The sequence below is a fragment of the Tamandua tetradactyla genome, chromosome 3, assembly GCF_023851605.1.
Source record: "Tamandua tetradactyla isolate mTamTet1 chromosome 3, mTamTet1.pri, whole genome shotgun sequence".
Classification (NCBI taxonomy): Eukaryota; Metazoa; Chordata; class Mammalia; order Pilosa; family Myrmecophagidae; genus Tamandua; species Tamandua tetradactyla.
In genome coordinates this window covers 139804296-139825244 of record NC_135329.1, presented here as the reverse complement: position 1 = coordinate 139825244, position 20949 = coordinate 139804296, and the positions used below count along the sequence as shown (strand labels likewise).

Below are 20949 nucleotides of genomic sequence, written 5' to 3'. Positions count from 1 at the left end.
ATAATTTCATCTGTATTTACATATAGGTATAGGTTTACATATATCTATGCACACATATATAATATGCCTGTGCATTTAAATACTATGCATATATAAAAGATAAAAATAAAAATACACGTAGCAATGGGCTTTTTTGTATATGGTTAATATACATAAATAACATCATACTGTTTTTTCCATCCATATCATCCTTTTCTCTTTCAGCATTGCTTTTGAGATCTATTCATGCTGCATTTATATATGCATATTGAATTGCATGAATATATTTTATTTAATCCTTCACTTATTGATGTACTTAAAGTTTTTCCTGTACTATATACTAATATAAACAATGTCCCTAAAAAATGTCCCACATGTAGCTCCATTTTGGAAGTATGTGTATTTTTATAGAGTGTCTACAGAGATGAGGAGTCAGTGGGTCGCAGGTTAGATATATTGCGGTTTTACTAGATAATGCCTTATTATCCTCCAAAGTGAAAAGAATTTTTCTCCATATCCTGACCAACAATGATACTTCCAGAATTTGAAATTTTGCTATTATAATAAAAATGGTGTATAAAATGGTATCTCAAAGTTATTTTAATTTATATATTGCTGATATTAATGAGGTTGGGTATCATTTTACGAATTTCTTGGCTATGTGAACTTTCTCTTCTGTGAATTGTCTGTTCATATCCTATGTCTTTTTTTCTGAGTTGAATTTTTTAAGTTAATTTGTAGCTCTAGATATAAACTAAGTATCATCCTTTGCTATTATTGCACTGAAAAGGCTTTCCCCAATTGCTTCTCTTTTAAGTTTGTTCATAGTGTCTTTTACTATGTAGATATTTGTCTTTAATATAGTCAAATTTATCATATTTTTTCCACTGGGTTGGTGATTTTTTAAATCATCTTTAAGAAATCCTTCTGGAACTGCTACATACCCTATTAAAAAATTGAATTCCTATTCAAAAATGCCTTAGCGTTTCATGTACTTTGACTTCTTTATATGAATTCTGGAGTCAGATTGTTAAGTTGTTGAAAAAGCATTTTATAATATTTACTGGACTATTGATTAACTATTAATTATTATCTTGAGTAGATATTTTAATAATAGGGTGTCTTTTGATCCTTGGACATAATTTTTATTTAGTTAAGTTTTCCTATTATTCCCTTCAACGGAGTTTTACAATTTCTCTGTAAAAACCTAACTTTTGTAAAATTAGCATCCTGATATTTTACAATTTGTGCTGCTCTTGTGAATGAGATTTTTTCTCATATTTTTATTGTCTTATCAGTTGTTTTGAAAAAATATAATTAATATATTTCATGTTGATCTTTTCTTAATGAATTAATTCTGCTGAATTTTCTTGTTTATTCGAGTAGTTTTTCCATTGATTGCCTCGAATTTTGATAAGATTATTAAATCATCTGCAAATTTTGACAGTTTTATATCTTTCAGTGGAAGACAATATAATTAACGTTTCAATTTCCAAACCAGAACATATTGACTAATATTTAGTGTAACTGATCCATTCTCTAATCCTTGTACTACTTTTATTTCTTTTCTTATTGAACTGATGGGGACTTTGGGGCAGCGTTGAATAGTTGTGATCTCCTGACTTTAATGGAAATACTTTTAAAGGTTGATCACTGCACATATCTGCTAAAGGATTTTTAAAAATATCCTTCGCTCATATAGTTAAGAAATTTCCTTATTTTCTTAACTTGCCAAGACTTTTTTCATGAATAAGCATTGTATTTTAGAGAGTGCTTTTACTGTAGCCATTGAAATCATTATTTTTTTCCTTTAATCTAATAATGTGATGAAGTACCTTGACAGATTTTCTTCTACTGCTAATTATTTTATTCCTAGAATATTCACTACTTCATCATCATTAACACATTTTAGATTCAATTTGCTCATAATTTATTTAGAAAGTTTGCATCTATTTCATTAGCTTGTGTGTTGATTTGTGGTTCATTTGCTCATTCATTTGCTTATTTATTTATCTATTTATGAAATTAAAAGTAGTGCCTTTGGCTCATTTCAGCATTTTCCATTTAATTTTGCTACTTTGGGTTACTAAGCATTGGAGAAATTAACTAAAATATTATTTCTTAAGGAAGGCCTTCTCTGAACCCCAGCCTAGATTAGAGCCCTTTGTTATCCCTGTTATTGCACCTTGTATTAAAATTATATAGTTATCAGCGAAATTGTTCATTGACTGAGTCACCAACTAGGCTGTGAGTTCCATAAGGACAAGGAATTATTTCTATTTAATTTATTGTGGTAATCCTAGACCCTAATTTGTGCCTAGTCTATAGGAGACATTTTAAAAATTGTGAGAAAAAAATAAATGAGTAAATGAATATCAGCTTGAAAACTGGTGATGTGTTAAGGTCTTTCTCTGTTTAAAATGTGTAATGCTGATACAACCACTTGATCCTCATTATGAGGTGCTTTTCCCAAAATATCTTTATCTGCTTGAACTGACAGACCCAAGTATTTCTGTGCAGTCCTTAATACTGTATAAATTCTATGTGAGTCCACTTTACCTTATCCAGTGCACCAGCAAATCAAAAAATTAGGGAAGTTTTCTAATGTTAGAAATTAAATGATACTAAAACAAATACACCACCCAGTAGGTATTTCTTCACCATTTTCACACAGGCATGGGCTTCAACATGCCCCACACCCCAAAGCACAGTTGAACAACAAATTGCTTGCCTAGAGTCTGCAAGATCAAAGATGAGTTGTACCAAAGGCCCCATCTAGGTGGGGAACTCCAGATCTCTGGGGATTTCAGTAGCTAAACTCAGTGGGGTGATCGGCCTTTCACATCCCAGGTACTTGGAAGGTCCCCAGGAACTCTGTGAACAGAAGTGGACAGTTTCTATTTCCCTAATCCCCATCTTCACCAGAGTTTCCTATTTCTCAATATGTTTGTTGAAGATTAGGGAAGTTCCAAGCAGAGTGTATAATAGTTGACTAAAGGTAATCTCATTCTTTCTCATCAATTACATTTCAAGAAGAAGGTTCTAGGGAATTATTAGGACATTTTTTCCTTTCTGATTTCTTGAAAGTACGGATTTCATACTTAACAAAAGGAATAATCACCTCTTGTCTGTAGTGACATTTCAAAATTAATTAATTAATTTTTCTTTACTATATTCATATCAAAAGAATTTGAGGGGCTTCCTGATTTGTTTGAACCGATTATTAGTCTACTAACAATGGTTAAAGGTAGTCAGTTTTACAATTTTGCTACATATAATTTCATCAAAAATTCAACCATGGTATATGCCCAAAAGAATTAACCAGATATCTGTGCACCAAGGTTCAAATAGCATTATTCACGATAGTCAAAAGGTGGAAACAACCCGTGTCCTTTTACAGATGAATGAATAAACAAAATGTAGTGTGTGTGTGTGTATATATATATATACACACACACATAAGGAATATATATATATGGAATATTACTCAGTCAGAAAAAGAAATTAAGTTCTGGTTCATGCTACAACATGGATGACTTTGAAAATGTTATGTTGAGTGAAATAATCCAGACACAAAAGGATAAATATTGTGATTCCATTTATATAAAATATCTAGAATAAGCAAATGTATAGTGACAGAAAGTAGATTAGAAGTTGCCAGGGGCAGGGGGGATGGGGAATTGTGAAGTGATTGCTGAATAGGTACAGAGTTTCTGTTTGGGGTGATGAAAAAGTTCTGATAAGGGATGGTGGTGATCATAGCCTGACAATGTGAATATAATTAGTACCATTGAATTGTGTGCTTAGAAATAGATAAAATGGGAATTTTATGTGTGTACATATGTGTATGTGCGTGTGTATAAAACTACAATATTTTAAAAATTCAACTATTGAATATGACTCATTGAGAATTTACTCTATGTTGAAAATCATTGTAAACATACAAGACAGCTATGTTCCCTGGCATCGTGGAAAGTATAGACTAGTATTGTACTATAGCATTATAGAATACCAAGGTAGTTGTGTACCATGTCCATCTAGTGAAGCCAGAACTGTATTTCCCGTGATCCCCATCCTCGCTCTTTAGTGATGTTCACAGGAAACATCAGCATGAGGTTTGGAAGGTGGAGATCTGGCAGTGCAGCAGCAGCTTTGAAAGTTGTAAATAGCAGGTTTTTAGTGGAAGGTAGCAGCCAGACCCACAGCTCCTGCAGCTTTGCCAAATCTCCTCCTTCAGCTTTGAGTCTTCGGTCAGACATGCGCAGCTCTATGGTGAAGGACGTCAGGTTCTCCACATCTTCCATATCATCATGGTTGGAGGTGGCAAGAGTTGGACATGGGCTCCGGTTTGTCCTCATATATTCCTGTTTGACTTTGCTCTCCGCATTTCATGCCTAGAATTTTTTTACTGACTGCCGTTCCTGCTGACTTATGGACAATTAGGGCCCACCACCAGAGACCAGACAACAGCTCCCATGGACTTCTTCACCCACACCCACATTGTATAATCCCTATAACAGGGCTCTCATTTGATCTCACTTAGGGTGGTTTTACTTCTCTGATCAAATCTTATTTATACAAGGAGATAGATATTGATTAATGAATTACACAGTGTACTATTACCAATTATGTTAAGGGAATTGAAGGAAGAGTATAAGCTGTGCTAAGAATGTGTAATATGATACCCTAATTTAGATTGTGAAAGAGGGTGTCAGGGAAGGCCCTTTGGAAAAGTAATCTTTTAGCTGAGACCTGGAGTTTGAGAACATGTTAGCCAGGTCAAGAGTTAGGCAAGAGGAGCAGCAGTGCATGAGAGCTCTGAGGGCTGTCCCATCTGAGGAACTGGAAGAAGGTAGGACTGAGGGAAGGAGAAGGGGAGTGGGTAGAGAGGGGACAGCCCATGAGGGCTCTGTATTCCGGTTCAAGGGTATACGACAGGAGCAGTTTTCTGTTTTTAAAACACGAATCTGGCTGCTATATACAGAAATTACTCATCTCTATTTTTGAAAATGATAACCTTATTATTGAGAATTAAGCATTTTCAATAATGGAATTCAAAGTTCAGCACTTATCTGCCTCTCAAAATAAAAATTCCACATCATAGCATACAGAAGAGCGAAGATGTGGCCCCCAGCTACTTGGGGAGTCTGACCACCCGAAAGTTGTGGAGGGCAACTTAATTGTTATTCATGATGAATCATATTGTAATATCATAGATGCCTTTGCCTTCACACTGTTGGCAAAGTCGGTGAACCTTTGAAATAGGGAAGTAAAACTCTGTAATGTCAAGACTGTGACTCCAACAATAGAATAGAGAGAAAAGACTATTTGAACCCAAGTTAAAAAGCCTGCGGGCCTTATTCTGATGAAGGAACCCCTCTCAAATATACTGATCTGTCTTTTTTGTTCATTAGTTCTTTCATTAGCCACATGCTGCTAATTATGCCTGCAAAAACTATCTTGTTCTAGCAATGTATATGCCTCTCACCACCTCTGTTACACTCCAGATTTTTAAAAATACATGTTTATTCCTTATCAGGAAGTGGATATTAAGCCATAATTCATTGGTATCAAACCTAAGAGCTGTATTTTCCGAATTGGCTCCTTACTAGTTTAAATGGCAAAACTTCTAAATTATATACATAAACATAATAACAAAGTTGGTGATAATAATAATGATGAACTCTGGAAGAAGAAAGAGAAGTCTAGCTCAAGAACAAGTTTTAAAGTGGAAAAGTGTAAAGAAAACACAGTTATGGTTTGGATTGTTTGCCTTTTCCCAAATAAAACTGTGATAATAAAGAAATTGATAAATACTGAAAAATAAAGAGACAAGCTGGGGTTATTATAATGGGCCAAAGGAGACAAGGGTTATGCCGTGGGAACAAAGAGGAAAGCAGGTTTAAGAGTTTTTGAGAGGTAAAAACAACATGACTTGGAGACTGATGGAACATGAGCAGATAGTAGAAATGCTGAGTCGGTGATGTGTAGTGGCCATGTTCAAGAATGAGTTCAATTAAGGTCGTGAACGGAGTTCTCTAACACGTGCCTGCAAACAGGTTGTGTTAGGACAAGGAACAGCAAACAGTTCCTGGAACTCTTACCTCGATTTGGAACTTTTTCTTGTGATGCCAAATCAGTTAAACATTCATTTATTAAAAATAATAGCAAGGAACACACTGTTTTGTTCTTGGAGAAAACAGTAGCTAAGAACGCATGTTTAGCTTATGTTTCACTAGCAATCACTTTCTCTTTGTTCTTTCATGCAATAAAAGTTATGCAGAGCAAGCTGCTGCTGCTGCTTGCCTTAATGAGCTTCAGCCCTCTGCTTCACACAGCATTCAGTCTGCCGTCTCTTTCTTTTCGTTCAAGCTCGATACAACAGTGACGATAAGATTTAAATCGAGGGTTTTGAAGAATGGTAGATTGTTTTGTGGGGAAAAGATATTGAAACTTAGAACTAATGAAGAAGGTGATACTTCAGTCCATTTCTGCAGGTCAACAAAAGAATGGGGACTCCTTTTAAAGTATAACAGAATTTCTGTTTTCTTTAGGTAATCAGATGCAGTCAAAGTATTTCAGCCCAGAGACTATTGATATCTGAGATACCTGAAAAGGCAAAGCTTTATTTTTCAGTATCGTCCAACATGGAGAACATAGTTCAAGACAGAATGAGTGTGGTCTTTCACTGGCTTTGGCCTTTTATTTTGGGTTAAGTTTGTGGCCTTGGTTTAGTTACTGAAGAGGGAAAGTATTGCAGAAAGGAGGTGTCATGACAATGACATGATTCATATCTGGGTTCTTTGTATCCACATGAACATACATGAATTATAGCAAAGGCAAAGAGTATTATAAAAATATGACCATGCACTTGGATATCATTCCTTTTCAGATTACAGGCTGCCCCAGGTATTCATTTTAACGGATTTCCCTGAAATATGTTCTGGGTAGGAGGGGGTGTGAAAGGAGAAAGGTATTTTGCTACCAGCCTCCCCCTCTCTCCACCCATCACTATTAAACTAGCATCTCCAATCCCAGTTTGAGAGACCTCTTCTCTTGAACTTCCTGGAATTTTCTCTAACCTCTTCCTAGAGTCTTCCACCATTTCCTTACCCCCAAGCACTTCTTTTTCACTGCCCACTCCCTCCCAACCCCCATAGTCCTTACAATAGCCATCCCTACCCATCTAATATTCCTTAACCTCCATCTGCTCTTGGACTCTGTAAGTAGAAGAGAAGATTCCATTACTATGTTGGTTGGCAAGAGAAAACTAGCAACTACTATCGGTGATGAAAACTACTCAGATGGGAGAGTTATTAACATTCCATTATTACACTCAGTGATAAAAAATTATAAAAGGCTGGTGGTTCAGTGGTAGAATGCTCATCTTGCATGTGAACGACCCGGGTTTGATTCCTGGACCATGTATCCCCCCCCCCCCCAAAAAAAAAAAAAAAAAGGTTATAAAAGGCTGAGAAGCTGGAGCTTTAATTTTTTAACTATAAAGCATTTTCTGCTACAGTTTGTTTGGAGTCAGTTGCTAAGGGATTGTAGCTTCCAACTTTAGGGCCAAAGTGAAGGAAAGCCCTCAGGGCTGGTAAGAGTATGTTCTGAGGGATACACTCTGATTCTAGCAAACTCCTGAAAAATGATTTTATTATCACTTCCCAATGCTAGCTGTTTAGATTCTTTTAGTTTTAGTTTTCCAACATAAAAACACTATTAGATGATCACCTTTCATGGTTACCATGTATATTCAAAATCCTCCTAATTTTAAAACAGTACCTAATAGCTAGAAATGCTCTACTCCTTTCTTCCTTCACCTTGTATGTGCACACATCTGAATGTTGCTTAAAATACTTTTTATCTTTGAAAAACCAGAACTCCAGGAAATCTGGGAAATTCTTGACTAGGAATATCCCAAGATGTGAGTGCTAAGAGACCTTAAAAAACCCCTTCCCCTGCTCTGGACCTCATTTTGTTCTGTTTTGTTTTTAAATGTAAAAATGAGCAAGTCAGAATAAGTGATTTTTGAAGACTTTCTACTGCTGACTTCCTGTAATTGTGGGAAATAACTGCTCATGAATGAAATCACTAGAGATGAAAAATACCTAGGAGGAGTATTTCTTTTAGCCATGTTTTCCTCCTGAGAAATTGAAAAATCAAGAGAAATTGAACCCCTTGCACCAACAAAACGCAGATTTATCTAAAATGCAGCACTGGTAAATTTGGCTACATTAAGATACCTGCAAAGAGAGGGGACAATCTAAAACAGGGGAAAGAAAGCTCCACAGGAGGTTAGGGGGGAGCAGAGACATGAGAGTGAAGCATGCTGTGGTGGAGAGATAGGAAAGCCTTCACCCCACCTTGGAAGGGGAAGGCTTCAGGGCTGCCACACACATTTGTTCTCATCACTTTCAAATGTACACTCATCAGTGCCTCCTCAGCTTCCACTTAATATTCCTCACTGTAAATATTTATCTTTCCATATTCATCCAAAAAGTTTCCATGAATTCCTATACCTAAGTAATGCCTTCCTTGTGATGTCCCCATTTTCCAAAGATCCTGCTCATCCTTTGGGGCCCACTCATTACCTCCTCAAGGCCTAAATGAATCACGCCATCCCTTTTCTTGTGTTTCCTTGACGCTACCATTTCCTGATTCTCCATCCTCCTTCTCTTTCCCCTCCTCTTTACTACTTCTAGATCCCACTTTCTTCTCTCACGTCTTCCCGGAGTATCTAATATCCCAAAAGCTCATCCAGAAATTTATCCTATATTGTCTGGGTGTATTATTTAACACAGGGATCAGCAAACGTTAACCCATGTTCCATCAACTCTTTTGTAAATAAGGCTGTATTGGAACTCAACCATGCTTATTCACTTATGTATTGTCTTTGGCTGCTTTTCTGCTCAACAGCAGAGTTGAGTAGTTGTGACTGACTGTGTGGCCCACAATGCTTAAGATATTTCCAACCTCACTTTTTACAGAAGTAGTTTGCCAGTCCTTATCCTGATGAGAGATGCTGTTAATATTTCTATTGCATCATTACCTTTGATAAAGTCTGTGTTTTATTTCTCCAACTTGAGGACAGGGACCACGTTGAATATGCTTTTGTGCCAATTCAGAGCACAGCTTGCTGCTTTGTGCTTAGTGGATTCTGTACAAATAATTAATGATTAGGGGCTTCAAAACAACCAGCTCTTTTGTTGTCATTGTCTTCTCTTACCTCTCTGTCTGAAGCATGCCCGACTCTCATGTTTCTGTCCTCCAAGACAGCAGGGTAGTGTGGTAGTTGGGTACAGGTGAAGGGGTCAGAGACACTGGGGTTTGTGTCCTGGTCCTGCATCTTCACCTGTGTAACCTTGAATGAGTTCTGAAAGTTCCCTGGCCTCCTCATTCATAAAATAGTGATAGCAACAGTACACTGTCAAAGCCTTTTTGTGAAGATTTTTAAGTAAAGTAAAGCATTCTAAATATCAGGTACAGTTTCTGGGGTACTGTAAACTAAAAATGTCTGGCAATTATTATAGTTTTAATGTAATTGCATCTCTTTCTCTTCCCTCCCCATTTTTCTACCTAATCCAAATTCCTTTAAAATGGATGTATTTTCTCTGTATTTCTTAAGTTTTGAATTCTAGTGATAGAGAGCAGAGGTTTTCTTGGCAGTGAGGAAGGGGAGCACTGGACCGATGGGTCCCTGTTGATTTGTCTTGCTTAATTCTCTGACCATAGAAAAGTGAGACTTATTTTTGCCTGGTAATGAATTAGGAAGTCCAGAAAAGTAAATGAATGATTGTCTAACAATGGTACCGTACAGGGGGATTGAAGGAGGTATGGTCATTTAAAGGATAAATACTGAATTGTGTAGTCAATTCCTGATAAAAAAATGCATATTCAGCAAAGCTGTCGAGGGCAAACTTGAAGGAAAATTAAACCTCCAAAAGACAATGGAGTGAAATAAAGAAAGTGGAGTAGTTTTTTACTCTGATGGTAGCATTGTTTGACAAAGTTAGCCACTTCTTCCTCTCACAGTAATTGATCAAACATCTCCTATGTGCCAGGCTTTGTTTAAGATGCTAGGTATGCATCAATAAAAATAATCAGAAAAAAAATCCCCTGCTCTTGTGGACTTCATGCTAGAAGGGAAAAAATGAATGGACGATAGAGAATAGATGATAGATGGATGGATTGATAGATAAATGATAGATAGATAGTTATAGAGATCAATTTTATATTAAATAGAAGGCTATAACTTCTATGGAGAAAAAAGTATATATAAGATAAGCTGGACCCAGAATAGGAAAAAGAGGGTGGGGTGCTAGTTGCCTTTTTAAAATAGGGTGATAAGATGGCATTTGAACAAAAACTTGAAGCATGTGAAAGAATGAACCACTGAGATAACTGGAGAAAAAATATATATGAGCAGAGGGAGCATCCTCTGCAAACACCCTGAGGCAGAGGTATATCTGGCTGGTTCAAGGAACAACAAAGAAATCAGTGTACTGGCCAGAAATAATAATATTAGAAATAAAATTGTCTAACCTCTTTTGAGCCCTGATTTTTCCCTGAGCATTCACCTAAGCAGTTTAACAAATCTTCTAGGCATAATTAGATATAAACTTCAAAACAGTTTTAAAATGTTGGCAAAATTATTTCCATTCAATAAATAATTAAACCAAGATTTTAAAAAATTTAACAACTTGCTCAATATGACTGTGTTAGTTTGCAAGCTGCCAGAATGTGATATACAGGAACTGGAATAGCTTTTAAAAAGGGGAATTAAGTAAGTTACAAGTTTATAGATCTAAGCCTATTAAAATGTCAAAACTAAGGCATCCAGGAAAAGATGCCTTAATTCAAGAAAGGTCAATGAATCTGGAATAGCTCTGTCAGCTGAGAAGTCACATGGTTGGCATCTGCTGGTCCCTTGCTCCTGGGTTCCGTTGGTTTCAGCCTCTGTTCCTGTGGGGGTTCCTCACTTTGCTTCTCCAGGGCTGGCTATCATCTCTTGGCTCTCTTTAGCTCTCTCCAGGTTCTGGCTTACTTAACAATCTTATAGGATGGCACATGGCAATGTCTGCTGAGCTCTAAGCATCTCCAAACATCCTTGTCTCTGCTCTCTTTATCAACTTTGTGGTTTCTGTTGGCTCTGTCATTTCTGACTCTCTTCATAATGTTTCTTCTTTTAAAGGATTCCCATAAACTAATCCAGATTCACCTGGAATGGATGGAGTCATATCTCCATCTAATCAAAGGTCACACCCACAATTGGGTGTATCACATCTCTGTGGATATAATCTAATAAAAAGTTCACAATATACATTATTGAATAAGTATTAAAAGAAATGGCTGCCTCCACAAGATTGAATCAGGATTTTAAAACATGGCTTTTCTGGGGTACATAATAGATTCAAATTAACACAATGACCCAGCCAGCAACTGCTGGAGACAGCTGTGTCTGATTCCAGGGCCCATGCTCTTTGCTGCTGTGTCTTTGCCTCTCTTGGGAGTCAAAATTGGATTAGCCCTACCCTCTTCCACACCTGTCTCACCCACATATTTTTCTGTTGTGACCCCTTTCCCTGGTCAGCTTTATATTCGTATTGTTCTTTAGATTCATTTTAACCCAAACACAGTATTTCAAACATTGGTAAGAGGCTTCTATGGTCCCTTTTACCACCTGTGTGGTTCCAGAGTCTCTCTTCTTCTTTTACAATCTTCTTCCATTATTTTCCCAGCTTTGTCTTTGTGCACAAATAAGTTCAATCTCAAGAGGAAATCCACATGCCAGAGGGCAGCCACATCCTTTCTGCATCTCTTCCTCCAGAGCCGACTTATATATGGTAGAGCCTCTTTGAAATAGTTATTATCTCGTGGAATATAGGACAATTATACATGGTGGCTTTATTTTTGCAAGTAATTTTGTTAGATCTTTTCCCTGCCTACTTTTGTGCAGATAGTTTTGAAGATTCACCTCAGCCTTTGGCAGTATTACTTCAAAAATTCCTACATTTTCAACCTTACCTAACCCTTCTTAATCAAATACAAAACATATTAATGATAAACCCAAGAAATTGTAGAAGTTTGTTCACCTCTCTGTCCATTGATGAATGTCTTCTCATCAAAATTCCTATGAGAAACATCCCTGTCCAAATTAAAGTATTTCCTTCTCTCTTCAAGAAAACACAAGAGGACAGAACTATTGCTTTCCCCCCTTGCATAGCAACGTAACATTTCCTCCTAGCAAAAGAGTGTGTCAAATTTCAAACCAGAATCAGAAAGACAGAATTTTTCTTTCCCTATTAAGTTATAAAGTTGTGAACTAGAAAGACAGTGATCATTAAAATGAAGAAATTGATCCTTTTACATTAACATCAGAACTGAACTGGAGAAAAGGGTAGAAAACTTGGAAATTTTCCCCATGAAGAAAATCTAAAAATAATAGTAGCCTAGGTATTGATATTCTTGGAATGAGCATTGACATATATAAGGGTAGAAATAGATTTTGAAAGGAATCTTCAAAATCTTCAACCACTATCAGCACATGGCCAATCTTGTTTCATCTATCACCCCATTCTCTTAACACCCTTCCAACTAATTGGAAGCAAATTAAAGATAGCAAATCAATTCATCTGTAAATATGCAATTTATTATTAAATTTAAAAAGCTGCCACCTGGAATGTACAATTAACATGCAAAAAGTGCTAGGGTTCTCTCTCATGTTTGTATGTGTTTTCTGGTCCCCTTGGCTTCTAATTTTAGGTCAAGGAAGATAGGAGCACAGTTTCAACCAAGTCTAGTAGTCAGTCTATGGAAGAAAAAATCAAGAAGCTGAAGATCATTCATGTATATATGCATACCTCATTTTATTGCACCCAACTTCATTGCACTTCACAGATATTGCATTTTTTATAACTCGAAGGTTTGAGGCAACCCTGCATCAATCAGATCTATTGGCACTATTTTTCCAACAGCATGTGCTCACTTTATTTCTCCATGTCACGTTTTGGCAATTCTCACAATATTTCAAACTTTTTCCTTATATATCTGTTATTATGGTGATCTGTGATCAGTAACCTTTGATGTTACTGTTGTAATTTTGGGAGAGCACTACAAACTGTGACCATATAAGACTTAATCATTGCACTTTGTTTGTGCTCTGACTATTCCACAGACCTTTTCCCATCTCTCTCTTTCTCCTCTGGCCTCCTTATTCCCTTATAAACAATAATATTGAAATTAGGCCAACTAATAACCCTGCAATGGCTTCTAAGTGTTCAAGTGAAAGGGAGAGTTGCATATCTCTCATTTTAAATCAAAAGCTAGAAATGATTAAGCTTAGTGAGGAAGGCATACTGAAAGCCGAGACAGGCTGAAAGCTAGGCATCTTGATGGGTGACAGCACATCTGTTTACAATATGGTTTACTGAATATTTAAAGTCCACTCTTTAGACCTACTGCTCAGAAAAGAAGATTCCTTTCAAAATATCACCACCCGCTGACAATGCATCTGGTCATCCAAGAACTCTGATGGAAATTTTCAATGAGATTAATGGTTTTTTTTGAGCCTATTAACACATCCATTCTGCAGACAACAGATCATGGAGTAATTTTGACTTTCAAGTCATCTTATTTAAGAAATACATTTCATAAAGCTATAGCTGCCATCGATAGTAATTCCTCTGACAGATCTGGGCCAAGTAAATTGAAACTTTCTGGAAAGAATTCACTTTCTAGTTACCATTAAGACATCCATGATTCATTGGGAGGAGGTCAAAATATCAGCCTTAATAGAACTTGGAAGAAGTTGATTCCAACCCTCATTTAGGGATTCGGGGCTTTCATGGAGTAAGTAACTGCAGATGTGGTAAAAACAACAAGAGAACTAGAATTAGAAGTGGAGCCTGAAGATGTGATTGAATTGCTGCAATCTCATGATAAGACTTTAATTGATGAGGGATTGCAAGGATGGGCAAAGAAAGCTGTTTCTTGATATAGAAACAACTCCTGGTGAAGATGCTGTGAACATTGTTGAAATGACATAAAAAGATTTAGAATATTACCTAAACTTAATTCATAAAGCGGCAGCAGGGTTTGAGAGGATTGATTACAATTGTGAAAGAAATTCTACGATGGGTGAAATGCTATCAAATAGCATCGCATGCTACAGAAAATCTTTGTGAGAGGAAGAGTCAATAGACATTATAAACTTAGTTATTGTTTATATTGAGAAATTGCCACGCCACCCCAGGTTTCAGCAACTACCACCCTGAGCAATCAGCAGACATCAGCATCTGTGCAAGACCTTCCACCAGCAAAAAAATTACAATTTGCTGAAGGCTCAGATGATGGTTACTGTTTTAGTTTGCTAATACTGCCAGAATGCAAAATAGCAGAAATGGTTGGCTTTTAAAAGTGGATTTATTGTTACAAATTTACAGTTCTAATTTGGTATATACCCAGAAGAGCTTCAGCAGTGACACAAAGAGACATTTGTACACCGATGTTCATAGCAACATTATACACAGTTGACAAAAGATGGGAATTCAAGTGCCCAACAACAGACAAGTAGATTAAAAAAATGTGTTATATGCATACAATGAAATATTATACAGCAGTAAGATGAAGTAGCATCCTGAAGCATGACAAAATGGATGAACCTTGAGGACATAATGCTAAGTGAAATAAGCCAAATATGAAAGGATAGATACTGTATGATTTCAATTTTATGACATTGGTTAAGGTAAACTCGGAGGTTTATAATACAGAATACAGAGTACCTAGAAATACATGGAAGCTAGATATGGGTGAACAATTAGCTAACGAGGTTGAACTTAAATGTAAGGGAATGGACAGAAGTAAAGGCAGTTCACTAGTGGGTCTATAAGTAATATTGCCATATTGAAGGTGAACATGATTAAAAGAAGATGTATAGACTCATGTATCCCAGCGATTAACACTACAAATATGAATAAGTTCTTGCAGAACTACTTCGAAGATATGAGTCTAGTATAAAGAGTTTATAATACCAGGGTATAGGGGAAAAACTATTAGTGTATGCTAGGGGATATGTTTAACAGGAAGACATCAAAAGTATCACAGCAATACCAGGGGTAAATAATGGGGAGGGGGGAGAACAAGAGTTAAGGGGAGGTTTGCGGTTTGGCTTTTCTGTTTGGTGAGGGTGTGTTTATTGTTTATTCTTCTCTTGGGGACAATGAAAATTGTTTAAAATTGAGAATGTTTATGAATATACCACTAAATTAAGATAATGTGAGACACAGTCTGATGTCTTTAGACATTATACATGATGTCCAATGGATGGAGGTAACTGAAGGATGCACTGACTGAGAAGTAAAATAGCCAATGATGATGTATATATATGGTTGAATATTGTACTGCTGCAGAAAGGAATGAAGTCATGAGGCATGCAACATTGTGAATGAAACCTGTGGAACATTATGTGATGCAAAATAACCCAGAAACAAAAGAACAAATAATGTATGGTCTCATTTACAAAACACTTATGAGAAAATTGGGGCCTAGATTGTAAGTTCTTACTGCAGTGTTCTAGTTTGCTCGCTGCCGGAGTGCAACACACCAAGGATGGATTGGCTTTTAATAAAAGGGGATTTATTTCATTAATTCTTCAGAGGAAAGGCAGCTAACTTTCAAGTGAGGTTCTTTCTTACATGGGAAGGCACAGGGTGATCTCTGCTGGCCTTCTCTCCAGGCCTCTGGGTTCCAACAACTTTCCCCGGGGTGATTCCTTTCTGCATCTCCAAAGGCCTGGACTGAGCTATGAGTGCTGAGATGAGGTATGCTGAGCTGCTTGGGCTGTACTACATTGACCTCTCTCATTTAAGCCTCCAGTCAATTAAATCAAACATCATTCATTGCAGCAGGCACGCCCCTAGCCGACTGCATATGTAATCAGGAACAGATGAGGTTCATGTGCCATTGGCTCATGTCCACAGCAATAGAACTAGGCACCTTCACCTGGCCAAGTTGACACCTGAATCTAACTACCACATGCAGTCACAATTAGTCAGGAATTGTAATTGTTGTTTATAGATTTGGAGAGGCTGTGTTATATATGTATAACCTGATATTTTCCTGAAACTTTGGGTACCTGTGTGTCACCTAAGGCTCAGAGTAAGAGTTCTGCAGTTCTGAAGGTCAGCATTGACACATACAACAATTGTTAAAGAAATTGGAAAAGAGATCAGGCCTTGTTCTAGTTTGCGAGCTGCCGGAATGCACTATACCAGAAATGGAACAGCTTTTAAAAAGGGGAATTTATAAGTTGCAAGTTAACAGTTTTTAGGCAAAAATGTCCCAATTAAAGCAAGACTATAGAAATGTCCAACCTAAGGCATCCAGTGAAAGATACCATGACTCAAGAAGGCCGATGAAGTTCAGGGTTTCTCTCTCAAGTGGAAAGGCAAATGGCAAACATGGTCAGGGTTCCTCTCTCAGATGGAAGGGCAGATGGCAAATACGGCATCATCTGATAGCTTCCTCTCCAGCTCCCCAGGAGGTGTTTTCCTTCTTCATCTCCAAAAGTCATTTGCTGGTGTACTCTCTGCTTCATCGTTCTGTGGCGTTCTCTGTTGTGGCTTTCTTGTGGCTCCAAAATGTTTCCTCTTTTGTAGGATTCCAGTAAACTAATCAAGATGCACATAGAATGGGTGGAGACATGTCTCTATCTAACCAACTCTAATACCCACAATTCACTGAGTCACATCTCCATGGAGATAACTTAATCAAGTTTTCAACCTATAATGCTGAATAGGGATTAAAAGAAACCATTGTTCCCACAAAATGGGATTAAAATTAAAATATGCCTTTTCTAGGGTACATAAGCCTTTTCAAACCTGCACAGCCTTCAATTAAAGATAAGAATGAAGCCAATCATGTTGGGATTAAGGTAAATCAGAATCTGGGGTAAGGAAGACACTGTCTGTATCTTAGAACTTCATCTACTCTATAAGACCAAAGGAAGAAAGGTTTATTTTGTCCAAAACCTAAATTTTCTGTACCACGTAATCTACCTCAGCCAGTCTGGAGAGATCATTTAAACAAACCAAGCACAGGAAGCCCAGAATGGGAATGAGGGTTTATAATTCTGTATAGCTTAAATAATGCCTGGATACATGCCAGAGTATGTGGAGCAGATAATTTAGAAGTATTGGCAAAGCTCCTTGAAGGGTGGGAGAAAAAATATGGGACTTTGGTATCCCCTATAAAGAAGGGGACACTGAAGTTTGTGGGTATCAGTGAGCCCTCTAAAATACGTTACATCAAGAGATAAGAGCAGTGAGCCAAGGACTTGGCTCTGACAGGGTCCCTGAGCACCTGGAAGGGAAAAGGAAACCATTAAAGAAACACAAATAATCAAACAGTAACACTGTTGAAGAAGAAATGTAAGCAGATATTCAAAAAGTATTGGCAAAGTCCTGTAAAGAATGGGAGAAAAAATATGGAACTATTAAGCCTTACCACTAACTCGGTGGCTTCAAGGAAGGCAAAGTCTATCTCCCACTGTAGAAGCTGGAATGGAGAAGACTCACTTTTCCAGCAGCCTTCTATGTAGGACCATAGCCATCATCTAGGCTCAGCCACTGAGACACAGCCAGTCCAGATTTTTTTTTTTAACATTTTCATATTGTGACATATAACATATATACAGAAAAGTGATAAATTTCAAAGTACAGTCTGACAAAGAATAGACTGGGTTACAGTTTGACAATTTCAGGTATTTCCTTTTGACTGTTCTAATACACTCAAAACTAAAAAGAAATATCTATATAATAAGTCAGCAGTCATAGTCATTTGTTAAATCCTAACTTGTCTGTTACAATGCCTCCCTTTCATTTGATCATTCTCACAATCTTTGGGGATATTTGGGCAATGACCATTCTAACTTCTTCATGTTTTAAAGGGGTGTCGATATTATGGGATAGGGGAATGCAACTGGTTGATGTTCTGGGAGAAACTGGTATGTCTAAATTTTAGAGTTTATATGGTAAAGGAACAATCTGAAAGTTTTAAGTTTCTAAAAAATAAACTTAACAAGTAAAACTTTTATAGAATCTTAGATAGAACCCTGGGTTTTCTTTAAGGTTTTCAGGAATACTGGTGGTTGAAGGCTTGGTATACCATGGCAATTTGTAATATCTGGCTGAAGTTTGCAGAAGAATAGCCTCCAGAATTACCTCTCAACTCTATTTGAAACCTCTTAGTCACTGATACCTTATTTTGTTACATTTCTTTTCCCTCTTTTGTCAACAGGAATTCTCAATCCCACAATGCCAGGGCCAGGCTTATCACTGGAAGTCATTTCCCACATTGCCAGGAAGACTTATACCATTGGAAATCATGTTCCATGTAGGGGGGAGGGTAATAAGCTTTTTACAGAGTTTGGCTTAGAGAGAGGCCACATCTGAGCAACAAGAGGTTCTCTGAAGATCAGAGGTGATGGTGAAGTTATACAGAGAAGTTAGGGTATAACAAATGAGTATGAGTGCTGAATCATTATATTGATATTTCTTTTGATCTCCAGAATCTTAGAGCAGCTAGAAGTAAAAACCTGAAATTGTGGAATTATAACTCATATCAAACTCTGAAATGTGTTCTACAACTAATTGTTGCGATGTGCTTCGAAATTTATCGCTCTTTTGTATATATGGTATTTTTCACAAAAGAGAAGAAGGGTCAATTGTGATAAATGCACAGCTGTATGATGATATGTGAACCAGTGATTGTATACTTTGGATGATTACATGGTAGGTGAATATATAATATATTTCAATGAAAAAATAAAAAAATGAAAAAGAGCTTCTCTGGAAGTGACTCTTAGGTATGTTTTTAAGTAGGTGGCCAGTTTGAATCTTGTGTACCCCAGAAAAGACAAGTTATTTAATCCTCATTCAGTATTGCTGGTTGGGGGCTTTTTTATTGTTTCCATGGAGATGTGACCCACCCAATTGTGGGTGGTAACTTTTGATTAGGTGGTTTCCATGGAGATGTGTCTCCACCCTTTCAAGATGGGGTTTGCTCAGTGGAGCCTTTAAGAGGGAGCCATTTTGAAAAAAGCTTGAGAGCCCATGCAGCTTGAGACCTTTGGAGATGCGGAAGGAAAACAGCCCTGGGAGAGCTTCATGAAACAAGGAGCCTGGAGAGAAAGGTAGCAGATATTGCCATGTTTGCCATGTGCTTTTTCAGTTGAGAGAGAAACCCTGGATGTCATCAGCCTTCTTGAACCAAGGTATCTTTCCCTAGGTGTGTTAGATTGAATATTTCTATAGCTGTGCTTTAATTTGGATATTTTCATGGCCTTAGAACATGTAAACTTGCAACTTAATAAATTCCCCTTTTTAAAAGCTGTTCCATTTCTGGTATATGGCATTCTGGAAGCTTGCAAACTAGAACAGTAGGCTTAGCTTCACCATTACACAAATAAGTTTCATGAGGGCCAGCTTCAAGATCAAGGGCTTGGCTTATTAAATTGGGAGTCCCCAGTGCTTGAGAGAATAAATTTCCCACATGGAGAAGTTTAATATTTCCATATTTTTTCTCCAGTTCCTCAAGGGTCCTTGTAAATACTTTTTTTATTATCTGCCAAAAATACTGGGATGTATCATGTATTACATTAAGCTATACTGAATCATCAGAGCTCATTTCATAATCTAGTCTCTATGTATTTAGGCTGATTAAATAAACTGGCCAGACTAGTTAAGTTAGATAGTGTCTACAGAAAATTTAAATTTTGGACAGAATAAACATCTCTTTCTTTGGTCTCACACAGAAGTTGAAGTTTAAAATACAGACAGTAGCATCCTTTACCCTGTATTCTGATTTACCTTAGTCCCTTCGTTCATATCTTTAATTGAAATAAGATCTCTTTTTCTTCTTCTTTAACTGTTGCTGAATGGAGTAATGTTGACTTCCAGAGCTGCAGAACTCTAGCTCTGAGTCTTAGATGTCACACAGGTACCCACAGATCCAGGGAAATAGCAAGTTATACACAAAGAGCACAGCATCTCAGAATTTAGAAATAACAGTTAAAACTCAGGAATAGATGTGACTGCTATAAGAGCTTCCAGTCTAAGCCGTAGTTATCTTATAAGCATTTTCTAAATGAGACCATACAATATTTCACCCCAGATTTTAAAGGGGAATTTGGTTGACCCAAAAAAGCAGAGACAGAGAAATTTTGCTGTGGAGACAGTGCTCTGGCAGCCATGTCCAGTTGGGGAGAGGGGTGGATTTGGGGGTGGAAGGCAGTGGCAGTGTGCTAGGTAAGCATTAGTTTGTAGCCTGAATTGAAAGCACTCAGCAGTCAAGTCAGCGCACAACTGGTTTGTTGACATGGTTATGGCTGGGGTGTTGGCTGAGTAACTTCCAAGTAGATTTTTCCGCTCTGTTGGCCATTCTTTGAGCTATCCAATTTGCTTTGATAAATTATTTTCTGCATAATCAGTAGGTAACATTTTTTTTTCTTTTTTATTTTTTGCTGTCAAGAACCTTGGCTGATATACCCAGAGTTTATGCAAACTTTTAATAAGCATCTTAAAGAACACAACATGCAATAAAGAAGAAATAAGAGAAGGCCAAAAATTACTCAAAGATCACCAATCAGAAATTACTCAAAGATCACCAGCAGCAGCAGTCTGAGTAATTGTGGGACACTTCTAATGACAGAAGTTAGAGATTGTTCACAGTTTTCCATTCGTTGTTGTGTACAACTGTTCATCAAATGTTGTCTACAATCGTAAAAATGGGATGGAAAACACCTCACTTATTCACCAGTTGGATTGGCCACATTAAGGCAAACAAAGCTGCAGTACCTATCCTCCCTCCCCAACTCCACCCTGAAAAAGTTAATCATGTAAATTCATATGTAGGTGTTAGAAAAATGTCAGTGACATAATGTTAAGTAAAAGAATCAATTTACTTGAGGGC

At 37.1% G+C, this 20949-nt stretch overlaps 1 long non-coding RNA gene across 1 annotated transcript in view; it reads left to right on the top strand.

The window, feature by feature from the left end:
• The first annotated feature begins 4736 nt into the window (after positions 1-4736).
• Positions 4737-20949, top strand: part of LOC143677719 (uncharacterized) — a 111981-nt gene continuing 95768 nt past the window's right edge. The window contains exon 1 of the long non-coding RNA XR_013172833.1: positions 4737-4831. This is a non-coding gene — a long non-coding RNA (uncharacterized LOC143677719). The remainder of the gene's footprint in view (positions 4832-20949) is intronic.